The 16562-nt window shown below is 36.1% G+C and overlaps 1 protein-coding gene across 6 annotated transcripts in view; it reads left to right on the forward strand.

Moving 5' to 3' along the window:
* The window catches only part of TCF12 (transcription factor 12), a 352686-nt gene that overhangs the window by 184346 nt on the left and 151778 nt on the right, over positions 1-16562 (forward strand). The window lies entirely within an intron of this gene.

Below are 16562 nucleotides of genomic sequence, written 5' to 3' on the forward strand. Positions count from 1 at the left end.
AATTGTTGAAAACTTTCTTCCTTCTCCTTCATGTACCCATTCATGCCTTTTTTCTGCCCTTTAATGTGTGAAAATACCATATGGCAGAATATAAACTTAAGATTCAGTGTGTCTTTACAGACTTTACTGTTTTAGTGTGGTAGGAGAAGTAATTTCAATAATTATTACACATGGTAGAATGTGAGTGATACAAAGAAGTTCTTACAGGAATTCAGAAGAGATTAAAATAAGATACAACTAGAAGTGATCAGGAAAAGTTTTATTGTGGAGTAGCATAATCCAGTCTATTAGTTAGGACTCTTTCTCTTACAAATGACAGAAATGAACTTAAACTGTGTTTGATAAAAAGTGGTATTGAGTCACATATTGCAGATAGCTAGAAGTAGATTGATTTTAGGCATGGCAGATCCGAGGGGTTCAAACAGTGTCATCAGGTCTCCTTCTTTCCCCGTAAAAGTATTTGTTGAGAGAATAAGGTAACTGGAGAGGCAAATTGGGCCAAGAGGAAATTTGAGAAGTGGGAAAGGAGGGGGAGGTGCAGAGTTTACTACTGTCTCTTCCTCTCTACTTCCTTCCCATAGTCCAATCTTCCCAAATTGTAAATTGTCCCTTCTGGCTACCATATTACAGAATACCTTATTCCTTAGTGGTTTGGAATGTTTTCTTTCAGTGAAATTATGTATTTTTTTAATAATACTCTGTACCTGGCAACATTATTTCTTTCCCTGTCCCTACTTTGCCTTCACAACCTGAAAAGCATCTTCTTTTCCACAGTTAAAATGACCTGATTGCCATTCTTTCTGAAACCATTCCTATGAGACAGAGATTAGCTAATGTGTTTTGTTGTGTTTTATTTTTTCCTACCCAGTCTGGGAAAGACCAAGCTAGTACTAATGCCTCACTTTGAAAGGGGTTCCAGCGTTTCAAGGGTACTCCTGTATAGATTCAGGTCCCTTTTATCTAAGCATAATTAATCCTGGAATGAATTACTTAGAAGAATTACTTAGAATTACTTAAAAGAGATGCCAAGATTTCAGAAGATAGAGGAAAATATTTGGGGCTTTATTTTGAAAATTAAAACTAATATTAAGAAAACAAACAGTAATTTATATAATCCCCTTTAAGGTCTTAAGTGAACAAAGAGTGAATTAATTACTGAGTTTTTTGGTGAATTTTTTTTCTGCAGAAAATTGTTTGGTAATATAGAAATGTCTTTTACCTTACATTTGAACCTTCTTGATTTTCTCTTTAGTTATCAACTGACTCTAACTCAGTTTAGGTTCCAATCTGTCAGTGGCTTTTGTGTTTAATTAAATGGTTCTTTCACATCATTTTTAAGGACTTCATGCAATTTTGTGTCTCTTGCATGATACTCAACTTTTGATGGTTTCTTTTGTATTTGCTTTGTATAATGGCATATTTAACAAAAGACTGACCAACAACATCACTGACTCTGGCCTGAGATAACCACACTGTCTTTGAGGGCTATTTCACTGGGATTATTTTTTTTAAGTTTTCTGGTTATTAGTGAATATTTTCATGAGGTTGCAGCATTGCATACTGGTAACTCTAGGGACCCTTATAAAGAGGACCTTTATTTTTATTTGTTTAACCCAGTCCATTTGCTCATCATCACTTATGTGTGTATGTTCTGTGATCAAAGGTAATCCTTTCTGCTCTGCACAGTTTTATCATAGGTAAGTGGCATAGATCTGATAAATGGTTCTTCCTTGAATCTTCCCATTGTTTGTGTCTAATTCTAGCCAAGTGAACGTGAACTATGCCCGTAGTGGGATGCGGCTAACTTGGTTACTAGAGAACAAAAGAATGATTTTTTAAGAGGAACTTTTGTAAACTTTACAGTTTTCCTAGATTTGTATAATGTGAGAACCACACTATGGCACATAGTTAAGAATTTGGGGCACTCTTTCAAATCTTTTTTTTTTTTTAAAGATTTTATTTATTTATTTGACAGAGAGAGAGAGAACACAAGTAGGCAGAATGGCAGAGGGAGAAGTAGGCTCCGCACTGAGCAGAGAGCCCAACGTGGAGCTCGATCCCAGGACCCTGAGATCATGACCCGAGCCAAAGGCAGACGCTTAACGACTGAGCCACCCAGGCGCCCATTGGGGCACTCTTTCAATTAGGGAAAGTCCTACAGCAGCATTATCAGATCTTACCTTCTATGTGGTATTATAATGATGCCTTTATCATTTACTATCGGTTTTTTGAGTATTTTGTTAAAAGCTTAAATACTAAAATTCTCACAGAATGGTTGAACTGGAATGGATCTTAGAGGTGGTTCTCGATAGTGTGTGTTGAGAAATATATGGTTATCATAAAGGCTAGAAGTAGGAGGAGGTGCAACTGGTACTCCACCTACCCTTTCAAAATGAAAAGTTAGTACTAGCTTGGTTAGTGTCACAATGGTTATGCAAGTTTTAATTAGCCACTGAATGAAAGTGAATTTTTTTAAAATTTGAAAGCATATCCTTAATTGCTTTGGTTTATATTGTGGAAATATTATTGTTTGAAGGTATTCAGATCCTTCAGTTATATAGGTTTTGTACTTGAGTTGTTGTTATTTAATAAGCCTTAGGTTTTCTGTGAAGCCCCTCAAAAGATTGTTGCTTGTCAGTCTACCATTTTTATAATCTTCTTCCCATGTTTCTTTTTTTCCTTACAAAATTCAGCCTTTTTATTTTAAAGATTTTATTTATTTACTTATTTGAGAGAGAGCACAAGTGCACAGAGGGGCAGGCAGGGGGAGAAGGACAAGCAGACTTGCCACGGGACCATCGTGGGACCCTCACATGGAGCTCGATCTCACAACCTTGAGATCATGACCTGAGTCGAAATCAAGAGTCCGACACCGAACCAACTGAGCCACCCAGGCGCCCCCAGCCTTTGCTTTTCTTTTTAAGATTTTATTTATATATTTGACACAGAGAGAGAGAGATCACAAATAGGCAGACAGGCAGGCAGGTGGAGGTAGAGGGAGAAGCAGGCTCTCCGCTGAGCAGGGAGCCCGATGCGGGGCTAGATCCCAGGACGCTGGGATCATGACCTGAGCCGAAGGCAGATGCTTAACCGACTGACCCACCCAGGTGCCCCCAGCCTTTGCTTTTTATAGCTCATGTTTTCTGTGGCATTCATGTTGTGTTTGTTTTGTTTTTGTTATTTGGGACTTTAGGTTTTTATGAACCGTAGAACTTGCCATTCTACCTATATTTTAAGGCTTTCTGATATATATATATATATATATATATGTGTGTGTGTGTGTGTGTGTGTGCCACACACACACACACACACACCAGGCTGAATTTTAATTCTTTCTTCTTGAGAAATGTTTTTTTGGCTATTGCCATATGCGTGGTATGGTGAAATATGTAACAGTCATCCTTATATTACATACTTGTTTTTCACTTTGAGAATATATCTGGAGGATTGTCAGACTCCTCAGATGGTACGAAATTTCTAGGGAGTCACAATTAAATGGGAGCAGAGCACAAGGCCACTTTACTGCAAATTAAATTAATTAGTTTATAGTCAAATTATATTAATTTGTTACATACTTTTCTACACTGATCCCTGAGATTAGGGGTCAACAAAACCTTTTTGCAAAAAGCCAGATAGTAAATAGTTTAGGGTTTGCAGTCCAGGAGGCAAAATCAATGATATTATGTAGGTACTTACATAACCATTTAAAAATGTAAAAAACTATTCTTCCCTCATGGGCTATAAAAAGAACAGTTGGTGGCCTGGATTTGCTCTACAGGCTGTAGTGTGCTAATCTTGTTCTAGATAATGTAACAAAAATACTTAAACAGTAGCAACACTGTCAGTTTTTGAAGAGGTAACAAATGATACATATGTGTGTGTGTGTGAAATTCTGTGGAACATAACAGAGTTGTGTGTGTGTGTGTGTGTGTTTTGAATATCCAGACAAAGTGATTGGTGGTTGTGGTAGTGGTGAATTACTTCTAAAATTTCTAGGGTTTTATTGCCTCTGTACAGAATGCTAAGTTACTCACTAGATTAGTTGTTTTTCTCTTGTTTTTGTCTCTTCAGATAATGATACTGATAATTGACTTATTAGGCAAATGTCAGATTTCCTTCATTTGAAATCTTGGTGTTCCCTTTGTTTTGTATAATCTGAATTTTTTTAAAAACTCCTCAAAATAGCAATATAAAATTGTAGCTGTAGTAAGTTGAACTAGCACATTAGGAGAGGAAAAGATGAAACTTAGGTAACCCAGTGGAGATGTGGCAGTGGGGCAGCTCTTTAGAGAGAGAAATCTGCAGAGAATAGCTGTGGAGAAGAGTCTATAGAAAGAATCTGTGATGAGAGGATAGTGTGATAATGGCATAATCATCAGAAAAGTGCATTGTGGCTTTAGTGAGAGTCTGTACTCTCAACCTGGGAATCTCTAGAAAAGAGTTTTTGTAAGGTAAATGTAAATTATGGATTTTTGTTACAGTTCATGTAATTTTCATGTAAAGTGCCTAATGGTTTGTGTTTGAGAAGTTTTCTGATTGGATATGCTATTCATTTTCAGTTTCCAGGCTCTCTTCTGTCTGAAAGATTTAAGAGAAAATGTAGTCCTATATTTGCTATATGATGATTTTTGTAATTTTTTGGTCACATTTACATACAATGAAATATGCTTCCACCAAAGAATTCTCATCTTTTTTTATTTTCCTTACATATAGGCTAAGGGTCACAGGAAACTGTGCAGTCACTTAGTGACAACATTCAGTGCAGAGAACATTTTTACTCTTGGTATATGTATGCAGGTGCATGCACACATGCACATCTGTATGTTTAGACAAGATAGGAACATAGTATAGGTTTTTGTTTTATTTCATTTTACAGTAAGGTTTCAATGAGGTATCTTTTTAAAAATGTAAGTATTGTGTTTGGGTTTTTTTTTAATATTTTTTTAAAGATTTTGTTTATTTATTTGACACAGAGAGAGAGCACAAGTAGGCAGAGGGAGAGGGAGAAGCAGGCTCCCCGCTGAGAAGGGAGCCCGATGCGGGGCTCGATCCCAGGACCCTGGGATCATGACCTGAGCTGAAGGCAGATGCCCAACCGACTGAGCCACCCAGGCGCCCCTTAAAAATATTTTTTAAACTTTATTATTTTTATTAGCAATCTCTGTAATCCAGCATGGAGCTTGAACCCAGGACCTTGAGATCAAGAGTCTCACGCTCTTCTGACTGAGCCAGCCAGGCACCCCTATCTTTTTAGGTGTGTTACCAAGATACTAGAAAACATCTTCAGGTACTAGCATAGTAGCAGGTGTCTGCTCATAATGTACGTTTTCCCCAGAGATACAGAAGGGATATATATATATAGATATCCATTCATAATTTTTATGTTGTGTGTACTCTCTTTATTTGTTTATATCTTTCTTATAATCTGTCCCTGATTCCTTTGGTCAGCTTGCTACACTGAACAGTTTTAGGACATTGCAGCTCATCTGAACTTCCATACTGTTTTCTTTATACAATGTGCTCTTACCTTTCCAGTTTACCATGATACACTTGGAAAGGAAAACAGTGTCCCAACACATTTATGAAGGTGAATTTATATACCCATTAAAAAAAATATTGTTTCTCTACTTTACCAGTAAGGAATTTAATCTAAGGAAGTAACTGAAAACTTAATTAGGAATGTAAAATGGTATAGCTGTTATAGAAAACATTTTGTCAGTTTGTTATAAAATTAAATATGCAATTATCATACAACTCAGCAATTGTACTCTTGAACATTTATCCCAGAGAAATAAAAATTTACATGAATGTTAATAGCACCTTGTTTGGTAATAGCCAAAAACTGGAAAGAATCCAAATGTCCTTCACTGGGTGAACGGTTAAATAAACTGTGATATGCTCATACCATGGAATATTATTCAGTGATAAAAAGGAGTAAATTATTAAACAATGCAAAAATTTAAATGGATCTTGAGTGAATTAGGCTAAGTGAAAAAAAGCCACTTTCAAAAGATTACATACTGTATGATTCCATCTGTATACTGCTCTTAAAATGGTAAAATTAAAGATTCAAGAACAGATAGTTGGTTACCAGGGGTTAAGGAGACAGGTAGATGTGGTTATAAAAGATAAACATGAGAGATCCTTACATGCTGATGGAACTGTTCTGTATCATGATTTGTGATGGTGAATATGTAAAGCTACACCTGTGATAAAACTGTATACAACTAAACATACACATGTGCATGCACACAACAACAACAACAAAAAAACCTGGGGAAATCCGAATAAGATAAGTGGATTGAGTCAGTGTTGATATCCTAGTTGTGATATGGCAAGATGGGGAAATATATAAAGGGTACACAGACTCTCTCCAGTATTTCATAATTCATATAAATCTACAGTCATCTCAAAAGAAAAGTTTAACTAAAAATACATATACAAATAGATCACTGAATATATAAATAAATTAATTGAAGGAAATCTTAAAAATGTAGAAGTGTGTAGGTTAGGGATGACAGAAGGAAGAGAAGGGCCAGAGTGTGCAGAGATTATTTTTCTAGAAACATTTCTAATGGAAATCTGTACCAAAATAGTCACCCTTGGAGCCTATTAAAACACTGAAAATCCATGTATTTCTAAAGGAAGAATGTCTCTTGAACTTTTAGTGTTAGGAAACCATACCACTCTAAGAATCTTTTTTTTTTTTTTTTTTAGTTCTTGATGTAGTGTTCCATGATTCATTGTTTGCGTATGACACCCAGTGCTCCATGCAGAACATGCCCTCTTTAATACCCACCACCAGGCTAACCCATCCCCCCACCCTCCTCCCCTCTAGAACCCTCAGTTTGTTTCTCAGAGTCCATAGTCTCTTACGGTGAGAAGAAGAGTCTTTTTGTCAACATTTGTCCTTTGCTTTGTGTGCACAGCACTGTTGCACCTTTGGGCAATAGAGAGTGGGTGGGGAACATCACAGGCCAAAAAGCTGTATATATGTTCTTGAGGACATCAGCAACTTGAAAGCATCTAAAAATCAAAGTAATCTACATTTCAGAATTGAGTATTTACACTGAAAAATATTGGCAAGAGGGCAGCATGTGAACACTTGGTGCCTGGGGTGAGAGAAAGAGAGTAATAAGCATGTCAGAGAAAAATACTGGAAGGTCCCAAAGTTAATTGTTTAGTGGTTAAACTTCACCTGGGGCTGATGATTGTCACCTTTTCTCCCCCAGAGATGCAACAACAAATTTTGTCTGTGCCTATCCTCACTTTTACTTGAGTGAGAAATGAGGTTTAAGGATCAGGTTGACTGCCATTTATAATCTCAATTAGATGTGAAAAATTCCTTCCCCTCACTTAAAATGCTAATCCTACTTAGGAAACTCTTTTGCAGTTTTTAGATTTTCACTAGTCACAGGAAGCTGCTTCCACAAGAAGAGTTTGAGAATCTAGGTGAGGCTATTCTGGTGGTGCTTGGGGTTAGGTATTTTAGGCAAACAACTCCTTAGTGGAAGTTCTGGCTTGGAGTCATTTGAGGTAATTGGGTAGAGAAAAGGGGAGGGTTCTTAGACATGGAGTTGAGAAAAAATATCAGTAGGCTAATTCATAACTTCCCCTGCATTTTTAAAGTTTCTACCTAATTTGTCAGATTTTCCTAAGCTTTTAAAAAAGTCCTGCTTTAAAATATGGGTGCAAAGAGCTAATAATAAATAAAAACATACATGCTTCTGTGTTGTCAAAAATTCTGTCATTTGTGAAAAACAAAGACTGTAATTATGGATCTTTTAAAATCATAACTGGTGCATTATAAATTTAAGATTTTTTTAGAAATATTTTTTAAATGATTAGCATTAGAAATGTGGATGAGTCCTTAGGGACAGATTTTTTTGTATATGTGAAAGCTGAAGTAAAAACAAACCACCCCTTACTTAAAAAGAGGTTTAAGATGAAGTGGCTAAATCTCAAATTTCCCTTTTTGCTTCAGTGTGTCAGTTAATCTGGCTGTAGGGTATATTTATCAACTGTGAAGCCCACTGATGCATGCAAAGCTGAGCCGAGTACAATTTTCCCCAGTGGGTCTTCTTTCTTTGGGCATTTGTAGCTATGCTTCAGTGTATGGGGTCAGCTGGGGAAAGCTAGAAGGGCTAAAATGTCAGCTATTATAAAGGTACTAAGATCCTGTCTTAGGAAGGGAATGGGGCATCTGATCTTCTAAAAATTTTTATTTCTTATTTCCTATGAAGCAGTTAGCAGGAAGCATGCTCAATAATGATAATTATTAATATTGTAAATAGGACCATCTGTTAAGTTCTATGGTATTTAATGAATAATTCTGTAATTCTTTGTACTTGGCTTATGCTTTTCTCAGGTGCATAAGTATTTGTTTAGATTCTGTATTAAAAATGAGAATCTCAAAAAAAAAAAGAGTGTCATGCACTTAGATTGGAGACTAATATAAGTATATTAGAATTTTTATTTTTCTTAACAAAGTATTTTAACTTATATTTAGTTAATTTGAACCTGTGGCCTAGGTTAACTATTAACTAATTAAACTAGTTCAGGTTATTTAACCTATTGTCCAAAGTAGTGTTTTAGGTTTTTTTGAGATGAACACTGAATACTATTGTATATCACAAATGAATAGAAATGTCAAAGGTAGCTTACTTGGCTTTCTGCCTTTCTTAATAAAAACTGCTAATTTAAGGTCATGAGATTTATTTAATGTCATTAAAGATTCTTATTTAAATAATTTACACATTACCGTAAATCACAGTTGTACTTATGTCAACTGTAAGGAATTCCTATTCAATGCAAATACATCTAGGGTATCTAGGAAACATTAATTTGTGAAGGAGCAAAATTAAAGAGGTTAGAATGGCCATCAAGCTGTATATAATGTACGAAGTAATATTTTAAATCAAGATCCAAATGGTCCTGATATTTCTAATAAGAAAATACATAGATCATTCAGTGTTGTAGGAAACCGGACTACAGAAATTTGGAAAAAGTAAAAATGACTCCTAAATTACCCAGCAAGTTATAAAGACATAGCTTTCTCAACATGCATACTCACGTTAACATAACAATGTATAATATATCTGATTAGTGTCATAGTGGATTGGCTTGAAAGACAATGGTTCTAAGGGTCAGTAAAGCGCTTACACAGTGGGAAAGAGTTAATTAACGTGGTCAATCTGGATTCCAAAAAAAACAAGACTTTGTGTTCATCTATTAAAATTTTGTTTTGAAGGATTTTGTTTTAAAGCATTTTATGTGTACCATAATCAGGGAAAAGGACCTTTGAAAGCTCTGGAAGAATACTGTCACAAATAGTGTGAAACTAGAAGACCCTGAATCTTCTTGGCTAGTATTTATAGTCTCCAATCTAATATGCATGACATTTTCTCTCTTTTTTTTTTTTACATTCTTATTTTTTTTAAGATTTTATTTATTTATTTGACAGAGAGACAGCGAGAGAGGGAACACAAGCAGGGGGAGTGGGAGAGGGAGAAGCAGGCTCCCTGTGGAGCAGGGAGCCTGATGCAGGGCTCGATCCCAGGACCCCGGGATCATGACCTGAGCAGAAGGCAGACGCTTAATGACTGAGCCACCCAGGCGCCCCTACATTCTTATTTTTAATACAGAATCTAAACAAATACTTAGGCACCCAAGAACCTGGAATCATCTTTCCATAGTGCCCATTACTTAATTTCTCTAGGACCAGGCTCTTAGGAATTTGATTGAAAATTTGTTTTTAATTGGGGAAAGTGAGTCTCTTGTGTATAGGAAAGAAAAGAATGCAAGAGTTAGTAATGTAGCCTTGCTGCCTTCTGTCCAGTTCCACAAAACCCTTTAATTTAAGAGATTCAGTCTGTCTTTATAGGTTGTTTGGGCTGGACCTAGATAGAATGGATGTGTTGGCTGTTGAAAGCTAAAAATAGACTTGGTTCATCTCATACAAATGAGGAAGCTGAGATGTTAAGATTGAGGTACTTGGAATCCAGCCTCACTTTCAGAATATTCCCAACATTTATTGAGTTGTTAAGAGCAAGAGAAAAAAGAGTTGATGTGATAATAGGAGATTCAAATTGCAGTGTGTGGGTTACTGGGCTAAAATTGTCAACAGAAATGTAGAATTTCAGTGAGTGAAGAACACATTTACATCCTGTCCCAGGTGCAGTGTGTGTGGTCTTAGTCTCATGTATGGGGTCTTGAGGTGAAGGCATATTTGAATGTCATCCCTTTTCTGACTTGCTCTAATCCCATTCTAGTATTTTGGGTTTTGTTTTTAGCTTTATACAGATGAAGCTTACCTGTGGCAGAACTGGCTAGGGCTAAACTGACATGCTTCTGGTTGGCTTCTTGGAATGTCTTATTATTTCACCCTGGACATAAACATGGAGTAGCTGAATCTCAGTGAGTTTCAGGCCAAACTCAGTGAAAACATAGTGCCAACCGCCTTTCTTAGGGATTTGTTGCAGGCATAAAAAAAGAAATTTTGGATTCGCTGGGGGGTAGTGGCATACTTATCCTTCCCTGAGACCTAAGAGAGGGAGGTAATTTAGACTGAGGCCCTTGGTATATGCTTACTGAGGGAAGATGACACAGATACAATTGATCAGCAGACCTTGGTAAGATTTCATAGTTTGCCTGTGTGGCATAGAGGAATCTTGAGAAGGTGGAAATGAAGAGTTGTACTGGAAATCTTTCAGTCCAGAAACACAAATCTTCTGGCAGCTGAGGTCTCTAGCTTCCTAGGTTTGAGTAGGAAGCTTTGGGGCTGCAAATAACCTTCATGCCAAACTGGCCCTGTGGCCTGACTGTGCTTGAGTTTCCAGGTGATCTGACTTTCCAGTGATCTGACATCATAGGCAAAGGAGCCAAGCCTCAGGTAGCTTTTTCAGGGATAGGCCCTGAATTAACCCTGTGCCTGAAGGTGGATGACTTCTTTGGCAGATGAGCAAAGAACACTAGCACTTGGAATGCCCTAAGATTTATCTGCTATTTGTGCCTGTGCATGGCCAAGCTGCAACTTGATCTCTGTAACTGTTCAGATACAGAGGAGCTGCCCTAGAGTAGCTTAGATTGCTATATGCTGGGAGTATAGCAGTTGAGATTCCATCCTTTCAGCAAGGCCTGGGTAGCCCTGATTTTCTATGGAAAACCAGTAGACAGGCAGTTCATTTTTGTGAAATTGTTTTGGTATAGCACAAATTCTAATTGTTTTTTCTGTAAGAGTTTTAATATACCACCCGTCTCTTCATATTTTATTGAGTGCCTACTGTATGTTAAATGCTGTGTTTGAGAATGTAGCAAATACCAAGATGAAAGAGACTATCTTCAGGAGAACTGTTAAGGACTCAGACTTTGTGCTTAATAAGCTTATAATGTAAATAAAAATAGAATATTGTGTAGACATTAAGTTCCAGATTAAGCTATAGGAACACAGCGCATTTGTTCTAAGTGGGAAGAGAAAAATAAAATGTAAGCTCATTTAACTTAAACATGATTTTCAGTTTGAATGCTTTTTAAGTTTTCTGTTATGAATTTTACTTTTTCATGACAAGAAGCTATTATAGATCTCCCTATATCATTGTCTGTTGTGCCCTTTCTACAGGGGAAGTTTAGGTTCCTTATCATGGCACTTAAGAATCTTCATTTTCTAGCTCTCACTTCATTGTTTTCATCTCCATCTCTATCAAGTACTCTCCACTCCTGGCATATCACAGCAACTCCTTATTTCTAGGACTATCATTCACTTTGCCATTTTTGCCTTTGTTTAATGCCATCGACTTTGTTCTAATCTATCAAGAATCAGTTCATATATAACCTCTCTGACTTCAGATTGAGGCAGTCTTTGCCTCTTTTATACTTCCTAATACTTTGTGCAACTCACTGAGTTTTTTTAAATCATGTTTTATCATAGAGAGTTGTGTACACCTCTTTTTCTACTGAATTATAAATTCCTTGAGCATTTATTATTTATCTTTGTATCCATATCTTTTAGTATTTGCCTGAAACATAATAGTGGTACTTAGTAGTAAATAGTTAAGGTGACATTTCTTGAGTGGCTTTCCCTTACCTTTCAAGAAAGGAGTACTGTAGTTGAGAGTCTCGTCTGCTAGAAGATACAGAACAACCTTTGATAGGTAAATTTAGGGGTGAACCTGGCTATGGTCCCGACCTTGAAATAGAGTCTTGGGCTTTGGTAATGACCTTCTCAATAGGGATAGGAGACTGTAGTGAATCGTTTTAAATTTTGAGAACCATATAAGCCTAACAACTGAATTTATTTTTGTGATCCCTTTTTTTAAAAATTTTATTATGTTATGTTAATCACCATACATTACATCATTAGTTTTTGATGTAGTGTTCCATGATTCATTGTTTGCATATAACACCCAGTGCTCCATTCAGTACGTGCCCTCTTTAATACCCATCACCATTGTGATCCCTTTTTGAAAGCATGTTTATCTCAGTAACGTATTACTTTTTGCTCTTTGACATATGAATGTATTGCTTGATCTTTTACTTATTACTCCATCAGGAGCTTGGTACTTGAAGGGAACTGGTTATGACTGGCAGTCATCCCAAGGTGCTTTTCAGCCAGTGAAAAAATTATAGGCTATTTAACCTACTGTAATGTTTACATAAGTAATTATGATTTTAAAGGGAGGTCATGGTGGGATGGGTGGGGCAGAAAGACTTAGCTTTTTAAGCATTTTTAGGATGTATGAATTTCTCACAAAATTGGTTCTAGTTTGACAAAATCTGTGTTGATCCTTCCCACTCTTCTTCCCAAAGAGACAATGTTCTTGGTTTCATAATATAGTTGGTTGACTTTTAAATTGTTTTATGTCTTTTGGAACCCTTATGCCTTGTGCTAATAAGTATATACTGAGTTGAATAAATGAATGAGTAAAAGCTCTTCCTTATCAAACTCAGAACTAAAATAAGGGGAACAAAATGCAAAGAGGAACAAAAATCGCAAATTAACCTGGAGCATCATCATTTTGCTCTGTATATATTGCATGACAGTTAAAACAATTACCAGCCAGAGTTAAATGTCTGATTGAGCTTTGGTGTAGGCTGATAATACTTTGAGCTTTCAGATTTATTTCTGTGGTTTTAGAAGTAAAGATTCTTTTGGAATCCATTTACTTCATAGTGTGGGTAATGGTTTTCCACCCTTTGTTTCCCCCACCCTTTTTAAGGAAAAATTGAAGAAAGTCAAAGGTTCAAAGTTCTGTTAAGAATTACAGTTTGGTCCCTATTGATATTCACCACCTTTAATGCATTTCATTCACATATTTAAGAAATGAACTACATGAGCAAATAAATGAAACAGGCGTATTTTCTTCTAGATGTGAGCATCTGATCAAGGTAAATTAAAAATTCTATAATTTCTAAGGTTTTAACATCAAAATATATAGTTTTGTAGTTATTGTGAAATTGGCAATAACATTGGTGACATTGGTAGCTTATAAGCAACTGGCTGTCTTTATCTGCACACTACCATGGAATCTATTTTGAAAATATTCAGAACCTGGTGGAGATGTGGATTATATTGGAAGAAGCTGTGAACAATAGAAATGACTTAAAAGAGCAGGTCTGTAGGCAAATTCTCAGGAAAGGCTGGTCTGTCTGTTTTTGTCTGAATTTTGATTTTGTTTCTTGTCTTATATTTTACCAGTGATTGGTTTGGGTTAATAAACATAATCTTTCAGAATGGTAATGTGTTATTAAAACTTAGTCAAGTTGGATTGCTTAGTTCCTAGGAGAGAAGTTTAAATTGAGGGAGAAGGGAATTCAGTTATTTGGAGGTGTAATAGACCGTGGATGACAAATCACTGCAGGGATCTATAGTAACGAGTTGTGCACCCAGGGCACCAGGTGAGCAGAGGGATGCTAGATGGTAGGAGAGGATTATACAGTGAGAGGTAAGAAGATATACTCCTCCCACCTATACCCAGAAAAGAAGGGGAAAATGCCATTTTCCTTCTCACTTCAGTCTAATCACCAGGCTACTATTTACATAGGACCTTACTGTGTTGGATTCTGTTCTGTCTCTATAACATTATCTCATTTAATCCTCAAGAAAACTTGTGAGGTGTAGGTATCCTTATGCTCATTTTACAGATGAAGAAACTGAGGCATACCAAGGTTAAGTATTTTATTAATACTGTTCGTAGTGATAGAGAAATATTGGTCTTCTTGACTCCAAAGCTTATGCTTTTTAACTGGCACACTATACTAACCCTGGATTCTACATATGAACCTTTTCTCATGTACACATAAATTCCAGGTTCCTAATATGACTGACTTATAAGTAAGATTGTGGGACTCAGTGATTCACAAGTTATGTATTATTTTTTTTACTCTGGCAGATATTGTTGCATAATATTTTCTAAGTATGGATTTTGTTTTAGTAATTATTTATTTACATGATACATGAGAGGTATACAGTCTTGTCCTCTGAGAGGTTACACTTTAGTATAGTTTATATAATAATTGCCATTCTCATTTCATTTAGACTGCTGCATTATTTTATTTTTCCTATACAATTTAATCGCTGGGAGACAGGTATTTTGTTTAGTTGTGATCATTACTGAGAAGAAACCTGGGGACAGAAGATGAAGTAAAAAATTCTAAGAACTTTTATTGACTTCTTTTCCCAGGTGTGAGTTGATTTGAGTACTAAGTTTCCAAATTTCTTCATTCTTTGGCATCAGTGTCAAACTGCTAACCATGCAGGTTTATTATTTTTAATGGCAGTTTTGCTTATGAAGAAAAATAGAACTAAAGTAGGAAAAAAAATACTTTATGTTGAGACTCAACTGTCAGCATATTTAAAATCCAATAAAATAAAAGAGGTAGAAAAAAGTATATCAATTCCTTCTTTATTGTAGAAATCAGATCTTAAATTAGGTATTAATAACTTTCATAGAAAATGGTCTATCAAATTACTATAATTTTAAGATCTGTCTTGAATGAGCAGAAGAGCTACTTCATTACTAAGTATAAAAGCTACTTTCCTGAAGTGTGACTGATGTCATACTACCTTGGTTTAAATTCTGGCTATGGTTTCTTTAATTTTTTTATATATAAGTGAGGATAGTAATTATACTTAAGTTATAGGATTGCTTTGAGAATTAAGGGACATACTTACTGCAAAGAGCTTAACATAGTGCCTGGCACATTGATACTACTCAATAAAGATCCTGTTATTGATGAATTAAAATTTGTAGTAACATTTCTCTTAATTTTGGATGAAGATCATTTTATTTTAGTTAGAATCCTGCCACTCTTAATATGAGAACTATTGTTAAAACAATTATTTCAGAAGTGGTTTTATGGATCACAAAAGGCGTAGGAAAGCTTGCAGATATTTTAAAAACTACTTTTTATTTTGTGAAGAGATCGTATTCAACTAAATATCTGTCCACTGGAAAAATAACAGAGAAGGCTTATTAAACTTTCATTGTTGATAGTTTTATTATTTTTGTCTTTGTTCTATCAATTCTTGCAATGTAGAAGGCTTGTCTTATATTCAGTACAGTGATCAATTTAGTTAGTTCTGCAGTATTTAGGATGAGGCTGCTAGGCCAGGATGTATTTGGCAGTCTGAGGAAGGCAAGCTTCAGTGTTCATTCAACTCCGCCTCCTCTCCATTGTGTTCTTTCTAAGTACAGACACAGCTTGGTCCCCTGGCAGTGACATACAGCAGACGTCAATAACAACCTTTGTAAATGTTAAATAAAAGAGCAAATTGAAGGGCAGTGATTCATTAGGAAAGAATTTTGTCTGAGCAAATTAACTCTTATTTCTGTTAACCCATGTTAGAGAATCACTGTCTCTTGAGTCTTTGGGTGCAGTTGAACTAGAAACTACACAGATGAAGGGCCTCTCTTCACTTTAATGGGTGTTTTGGATCTGGGATACGTGCTGTTCATTTGAAATATCTCTTCTTCTCTTTTTAAATTATACTTTGACATCTGGCCAATTTGATCAGCATCAGACAGTGATGTTAACCTTAATTTGCAAAGCAGTTGTCAAAAACCTTCCAAACTTCGTATCTTCATTATCGATTTTTCAGTCACTAGATGCATTGTGCATGTGTCTGTTACTTCCTCTGACCCACCTGTCTAGATCAATTCACTAGTCATTCTTCCTCAACAGCCTTGCCAGACAGACAGCCAAGCAGCTAGATTTTTGTCTAATGTGTTTTTCATTTCCTTCCCGGTTTTTCTTCTCTTGCTTAACTAGTGCAAAAGCAGCCTATATGTCTTTAAAGTTGTTATCTTCAAAAAATTCATTTTAAATGCTTCTTTAGGGGTGCCTAGTCGGCTCAGTTGGGTAAGCGTCTGTCTTCAGCTCAGGTCATGATCTCAGGATCCTGGGATTGAGCCCCGCCCGAATCAGGCTCTCTGCTCCACGGGGGCTTGCTTTTCCCTCTCCCTCTGCCTGCCACTCCCCCTGCTTGTGCTCACTCGTGCGCTCTCTCTCTCTGTCAAATAAATATATAAAATCTTAAAAAAAAAAAATAAATGCTTCTTTAGCCA

This window comes from Leptonychotes weddellii, chromosome 9 (genome assembly GCF_054177405.1).
Source record: "Leptonychotes weddellii isolate Sample4059 chromosome 9, ASM5417740v2, whole genome shotgun sequence".
In the NCBI taxonomy this organism is placed as follows: Eukaryota; Metazoa; Chordata; class Mammalia; order Carnivora; family Phocidae; genus Leptonychotes; species Leptonychotes weddellii.